Source organism: Physeter macrocephalus, chromosome 4 (genome assembly GCF_002837175.3).
Source record: "Physeter macrocephalus isolate SW-GA chromosome 4, ASM283717v5, whole genome shotgun sequence".
NCBI classification, from domain to species: domain Eukaryota; kingdom Metazoa; phylum Chordata; class Mammalia; order Artiodactyla; family Physeteridae; genus Physeter; species Physeter macrocephalus.
Window position 1 is genome coordinate 146,852,283 of NC_041217.1, and position 7,790 is coordinate 146,860,072.

A 7,790-nucleotide genomic window follows, 5' to 3' on the forward strand; every position below is an offset into this window, starting at 1 on the left:
AGATTGCTTTTGCTATTTGGGGTCTTTTGTGTTTCCATACAAATTGTGAAATTTTTTTTTCTAGTTCTGTAAAAAATGCTAGTGGTAGTTTGATAGGGATTGCATTGAATCTGTAGATTGCTTTGGGTAGTAGAGTCATTTTCACAATGTTGATTCTTCCAATCCAAGAACATGGTATATTTCTCCACCTATTTGTATCATCTTTAATTTCTTTCATCAGTGTCTTATAGTTTTCTGCATACAAGTCTTTTGTCTCCTTAGGTAGGTTTATTCCTAGATATTTTATTCTTTTTGTTGCCGTGGTAAATGGGAGTGTTTTCTTAATTTCACTCTCAGATTTTTCATCATTAGTGTATAAGAATGCCAGAGATTTCTGTGCATTAATTTTGTATCCTGCTACTTTACCAAATTCATTGATTAGCTCTAGTGGTTTTCTGGTAGCATCCTTAGGATTCTCTATGTATAATATCATGTCATCTGCAAATAGTGACAGCTTTACTTCTTCTTTTCCTATTTGGATTCCTTTTATTTGTTTTTTTTTTTTTTCTCTGATTGCTGTGGCTAGAACTTCCAAAACTATGTTGAATAAGAGTGGTGAGAGTGGGCAACCTTGTCTTGTTCCTGATCTTAGTGGAAATGGTTTCAGTTCTTCACCATTGAGAACTTTGTTGGCTGTGGGTTTGTCATATATGGCCTTTATTATGTTGAGGAAAGTTCCCTCTATGCCTACTTTCTGCAGGGTTTTTATCATAAATGGGTGTTGAATTTTGTCAAAAGCTTTCTCTGCATCTATTGAGATGATCATATGGTTTTTCTCCTTCAGTTTGTTGCTATGGTGTATCACGTTGTTTGATTTGTGTATATTGAAGAATCCTTGCATTCCCAGAATACACCTCACTTGATCATGGTGTATGATCCTTTTAATGTGCTGTTGGATTCTGTTTGCTAGTATTTTGTTGAGGATTTTTGCATCTATGTTCATCAGTGATATTGGCCTGTAGTTTTCTTTCTTTGTGACGTCTTTGTCTGGTTTTGGTATCAGGGTGATGGTGGCCTCATAGAATGAGTTTGGGAGTGTTCCTCCCTCTGCTATCTTTTGGAAGAGTTTGAGAAGGATAGGTGTTAGCTCTTCTCTAAATGTTTGATAGAATTCGCCTGTGAAGCCATCTGGTCCTGGGCTTTTGTTTGTTGGAAGATTTTTAATCACAGTTTCAATTTCAGTGCTTGTGATTGGTCTGTTCATATTTTCTATTTCTTCCTGGTTCAGTCTCGGCAGCTTGTGCATTTCTAAGAATTTGTCCATTTCTTCCAGGTTGTCCATTTTATTGGCATACAGTTGCTTGTAGTAATCTCTCATAATCTTTTGTATTTCTGCAGTGTCAGTTGTTACATCTCCTTTTTCATTTCTAATTCTATTGATTTGAGTCTTCTCCCTTTTATTCTTGATGAGTCTGGCTAATGGTTTATCAGTTTTATTTATCTTCTCAAAGAACCAGCTTTTAGTTTTATTGATCTTTGCTATTGTTTCCTTCATTTGTTTTTCATTTATTTCCGATCTGATCTTTATGATTTCTTTCCTTCTGCTTTTTAGTTGCGGCATGCGGGATCTTTTAGTTGTGGCATGTGAGATCTTTTAGTTGCGGCATGCGGGACCTTCAGTTGTAGCATGCGAACTCTTAGTTGCGGCATTTGGGATCTACTTCCCTGACCAGGGATCAAACCCGGGCCCCCTGCATTTGGAGTGCAGAGTCTTAGCCACTGGACCACCAGGGAAGTCCGCTGACTTTATCTTCTTAGCACTTGTTATCACCTGAAATTATTTATTTATTGTTTCCTTATTTATTATATCTCTCTCTCCCCTTAAAGAGTAACTCCATGAGGGCAGGGATCTTGTTTATCTGGTTTACCACTGTATTTCTAGAATAGCACCTGGCATATAGCAGGTGTTCAATACATATTTGTGAATAAATGAAAAATACGAATATTTTATAGATGAATTAAATGCAAACTTGGAAAGGACTTGTAATATCATCAAAGGTGACATAGCTAGTAAGTGATGGAACAAGAATTAGAATCCAGGTCTACCTGTTTTTGTGAAAGTCTGTATTCTTTTCACTATGCCATCCTACCTCTTCAATGAAATAAAAGAAAATAATCCTCCCTCTGGGATAACCTGCTTGGGGTACTGCAGGGCCAGCCATGTCACTAAACGTAAGGCTTGGTGGGAACTTACAGATGTAGATAAAGTGAACACCAGATGGCCAATGTTATGATCCCTCTGGTCTACAATCACTGAATCTCATCCACTCACGCTTAGACTCACATAAACATCTGTGTCTATATGAAAGGAGTAAGAAGCTTGTTTCAAATGTTTACAAAGAGCTTACCTCCATCTGTCATTCATTAAAAACAAATATTGAGGGGCTTCCCTGGTGGTGCACTAGTTAAGAATCTGCCTGTCAATGCCTGGGACAGGGGTTCAATCCCTGGCCCAGCAAGATCCCACATGCCGTGGAACAACTAAGCTCGTTCGCCACAACTACTGAGCCTGCACTCTAGAGCCTGAGAGACACAACTACTAACGCCCATGTGCCTAGTCCATACTCCACAACAAGAGAAGCCACCGCAGTGAGAAACACACGCACCACAAAGAAGAGAAGCCCCCGCCTGCTGGAACTAGAGAAAGCCCACGCGCAGCAACAAAGACCCAATGCAGATCCAACGCAGCCAAAAGTAAATAAATAAACAAATTTATTTAAAAAAACCCAAAACCAAACAAATATTCAACATCTTCTCTATGAGAGGCCCAGATATGGTTCTTATTCCACAGTCTAGTGCCGGGAGATGATGATTTAACAGATAATTTAAATCCTCTGTGTGATTACAGAAAAATGGTGCTAATCCAGTCTTAGAAAGCTAGGGAAAGCTTGCTGGAGCAGATGATACCCAAGGTAAGAGCTGAAAAAAGGTTGGGTAGCTACAGGCTTCTTCAAATGAACTCTCTGGTCATGATGACAGAATGCTTACTGACTTCCCACAAATTGTACATATGGGTCCATTTCACTGGTTAGGCTATGGTGTTACCCTATCATTCAGAGCAGGATAGGTGGCCCAACCAAGAGTTTCAAAAAACCTAAGCTATGTGGGCTGCTTGTCACCCAAAGGTAAAGAGAGTTTGTGATGATAGCCTGGGCTTTCTATCATAATCCTAATTATCACATTTCCCCCTTACCCTACAGCCCTCATTCCATGAAAGTTTCCCTACAGAAGGAAAGAGACTCAAAGGAATCAAGTTCACACAGAACTTGCAAGTTTTCTGGCTACCAAATATGGTATAGGGCTGTAGAAATCCCATCCCACAGACCAGAGTTCCAACAAGGGTAAGATGAAAACATTTCAAGCTTGTGGACACATATACTAGATTAGTACAGTCAAGAGAAAAGCTCCATCGAGATATCTCGGAGGGGGTATGGGAAATGGAAAAAAAGGTTCAAAAATTCCCTCATCTAACTTTTTAACTTCTTTCTGTCGTAACTCCTGGGGTTTTCTCTATGCCACCAGCAGGCTCAACGGAGGCATCATCGAGGATACACTGAGGCCCTCCCAGGGAACCACAGCCTACCAAAGCAGTCATAAGAAGGAAAGTTACCACTTAAAAAAGTCTTCAAGCAAGTTGGGGCCAAGTTCTCAGATCTTCCCCTGACCAAACTGTACTCATTTTTTCAAGCAGATAGAAATCTGCCAAAAACAAATCCTTGGGCAAAATGAAAGGTTCCAGGAAAGAATGACAGAGATTTGTAATTTGATAAAAACATCAAGCACTCAACTGAAAACAACTTGCACCTAGCTTTTTGAACAACTAAAAATAGCACATATGCTCAACCTTTCTAATAAGCTGTCTCTCCAACGGGGATTTCATCAGCGTAGTTTGTTCTTTGTTGTAGCATGTTAGCTGTTTCATAAGACATGTGACAATAGTTTTCTTTCTACATCAAAAGACTTTAATAACTAAACCTCTAACTAATGTGTTGGTATCATTATCCCTATTTTCTTCACTGTGAAACTGAGGCAGGGGGTAAATGAGGTCTGCCTGACGCCAAAGAAAGATTCCTGTCTAGATTTGATAGAAAATTATCAGCTCCACAATTCCTAAGTTAAGAGAAGCCATGAGAACTGCAATATAAGATAAGTGCTTTAAACACAGGCTACAGAACTCCATTATAGATTTAGTCTGCTGAGGCCTCTTAAATATACTTCACTAACCTGTTCCCAAAACATGTATCTAAGGAATACACTGTTTCTAAAGCACAAAAAATGGCACCGTTGGCCACTTACTTCAGACAATCAGAGGAGCATCTAATGTAAGTCAGGCTCAATGTCCAAGGAGTCAGCCAGCTTTGTTTTATGTGCTGATCACAGACTGCATCCTTACTTCCTGCAAAAGAGACAGAGATCTTCTTGCTCAAGAAGAGCCAGGTTTCTTGCTCATATGGTCTAGACAGGATAGAAAGTCTCCCTACAACACTAGATCTTCCTCCACTTAGAGAAAGATATCATCGAGCAAAAGCAGCAGTCTTGGAAGACAAAGATACAACATAGTTCCTTGAGTCTTGTTAGGAGACTTGTTAATTTTTAAATGTTTTACACAAAAATATTTATTTAAGAGTTCTAGGGCTTCCCTGGTGGCGCAGTGGTTAGGAATCTGCCTGCCAACGCAAGGGACACGGGTTTGAGCCCTGGTCCGGGAAGATCCCACATGCCGTGGAGCAACTAAGCCCGTGAGCCATAACTACTGATCCTGCACTCTAGAGCCCATGTGCCACAACTACTGAAGCCCAGGTGCCTAGAGCCCATGCTCTGCAACAAGAGAAGCCACCCCAATGAGAAGCCTGTGCACTGCAACGAAGAGTAGCCCCAGCTCGCCACAACTAGAGAAAGCCCATGCACATCAACGAAGGCCCAATGCAATAATAAAATATATATATATATGTGTGTGTATATATATATATATATATATATATAAAGAGTTCTACATATACTAAGAACCACTGAATTGCATACTTTGAGAGAGTTCTATATATAAAAATAACTACCAACCGCACAGACCCAAAAAGAAGAGGAAAATATAATTTTGAAAAATACCAGACCAACTAAACCTGTTCTAAAGCCAAGAGTCTAGAGTTAGAGTAGACTATAAGGACTACTGATACTTGTCTTTTGGAGGCAACATGATTGAGTGAAAAAAGCACAGGCATTTGAAATTCATAAATGCATCTCAAAATCCTGGACTGGGTTCTAGCTCTAGCTCAGCACCTAACCAGGTGTGGGATTTGGGGCAGGTTATTCAAGTTCTCTGAGTATCAGGTTTCTCAACTACAAAACAAAGTAATACCATCTACCTTTCAAGGTGGCTGTGGGCATCAGAAACCCAGGCCAGACACACACAGTAAATCTGAAAGATCTCCCTTGCAATCTTCACAGCAAACGTTCTAGGTAGCTCCAAGGAAAATAAAATTTACATCCTCATATTTAGTTAATAAATTAACTCCCTACTTTAGAGTAGTCTCTAAGAACAGAAGCTAAGGTTCTGAAGTAAATTAACTAATTTCTCAAATGTACTCATTTATAAAGTTTTAGCCAATTTAATTATCCTCAAAAGTGCTCAACTGGCTACAGATAGAGATCTTGTGTGCATAATCAGCTGTTACTGCAAAGCAGGTCACTGTTGCTTTTTGATTTCTTTTTTTAAAAAAATAAAATTATTTATTTATTTATTTATGGCTGTGTTGGGTCTTCGTTGCTGCGTATGGGCTTTTCTCTAGTTGTGGCGAGTGGGGGCTACTCTTCGTTGCGGTGTGCTGGCTTCTCTTGTTGCGGAGCACAGGCTCTAGGTGCATGGGCTTCAATAATTGTGGCTCGCGGGCTCTAGAGCTCGTAGTTGTGGCACATGGTCTCAGTTGCTCCACGGCATGTGGGCTCTTCTCGGACCAGGGATCGAACCTGTGTCCCCTGCACTGGCAGGCAGATTCCTAACCACTGTGCAACTAGGGAAGTCCCTCGATTTCATTTTTCATTTGCTTTTCTGTTCTCTCCCATTATTGTTCAACTTAAAAAAAAATGATCAAATTAACCTTAAATGGATATAATTCAGGCTGCCACCCAGAAAGACAAAAGAATACCAATTAAGTTATTTAATTGGCATGTTTTCTTCTTTAGTATATTTCAAAAAAATATATAGACTTTGGTATAAGTTTTAAAGGTATATGCTTAACACTGGGTGAGGCCTTCAGATCACACAATTTGGAGATAAAAATACCCCCATATCTCAGTTTTGTAGTAATTCTCCAGCAAAATCTACCAACACTTTCATGTTTTTTTCTGGAGCTATTCTACCTCCTTCACACAAGTAATATCTATCCCTCCTCATCACCCCACCATCACAAATTCCTATTCTTCCCACAATACTCAATTAGAAAGTGATATTCATGAAGGATTTCCTCTTCAATTAGCAGATCCAAGTAGTGTTTCCTGATACTCCTCTAGAGGGCGCATAGTACTCTTCTAACTCTTTACCATGTCCCTAACCCACTCCACAACTGCACTCTTGAATAAAAATTCAATTTCCACTGAGATAAGTGCCATCTGACTGTACCTAGCAGACAAGATCCTATTAATCCCTCGATTACTCAATGCACTTACCGAGACTTTGGCACCTAATTCACAGTCTTTCTTTCCACCTGAACTTTAGGCAAGTTATTCAACCTCTTTGAGCCCTACTTTTCTCATCTGTAAAATGGGGATAAAGATTCAGTTTTATATATATATATATATACACACATACATATTCTTAAGATTCTTTTCCATTATGGGTTATTAAAAGACATTGAAAAAAACATAAGAAGAAAAAAATGATTCAGGAAAAGTACATTTTAGCTATTAGGGGTCTTTTGTGGTTCCATATGAATTTTCGGATTTTTTTTCTATTTCTGTATAAAATGCCATGGGATCTTTGACAGAGATGGCATTGAATCTGTACGTTGCTTTGGGTAGTGTGGACATTTTAACAATATTAATTTTTCTAATCCATAAACATGGGATATCTTTCCAAACAACAACAAAAAAGGGGGGGATAAAGATAGCATCTACCTCAGAGTATAGTTGGAAGATTAAATGAAATAATGCATATAAAGTGTTTAGCACAGAGACTTCTGGTGTTGGAAAATGGACTAGGAACCCAAAAATGGTTATAAACACCTAAGAATTTTGGATAAGACAATAACAAAAAATTACTCCAAATGTATTCAAACTTAGGAGAAAGAATAGGAAAATACCAAGTGCCAGGACTGAAGAAGGAAATGAAAACTAATTTGAAACCTTGGCTGCCCTAACTGGGGTTTTAAAGTGTTACAGTGGGCCAAAAGATGTAGCTTGAAGCTGGTATGAAACCTGGGAGTTTGAACTGAGATCCTGCATAAATGGGACCTCAGTGAAAGGGTAAACTCTGGAGAAAAAAAAAAAAAAAATCTACCTATATAGCACAGGTAGTCATGAAAGACGTTTGTCTGTTTGGTCTTGGAACAAAAAATTCTGAGAGAATATTATTTCTAACCTGGAATTCTATACAAAGATAAGTTATCATTCAAGAGTAAGTTTGGAATAAAACATTTTCAAACATGCGAGTTCTCAAAATATTTAACTTCTACTCTCTCTTTAAAAAGCCAATAAGGGGGCTTCCCTGGTGGCGCAGTGGTTGAGAATCCGTCTGCCGATGCAGGGGACACAGGTTCGTG

At 39.0% G+C, this 7,790-nt stretch overlaps 1 protein-coding gene and 1 non-coding gene across 4 annotated transcripts in view; both read right to left on the reverse strand.

Annotated features, from left to right (window-relative positions):
- Positions 1-7,790, reverse strand: part of EIF2B3 (eukaryotic translation initiation factor 2B subunit gamma) — a 158,158-nt gene that overhangs the window by 120,110 nt on the left and 30,258 nt on the right. The window lies entirely within an intron of this gene.
- On the reverse strand, positions 1,701-1,773 carry TRNAW-CCA (transfer RNA tryptophan (anticodon CCA)). Its single transcript has one exon. It is a non-coding gene; the product is annotated as a tRNA-Trp (tRNA).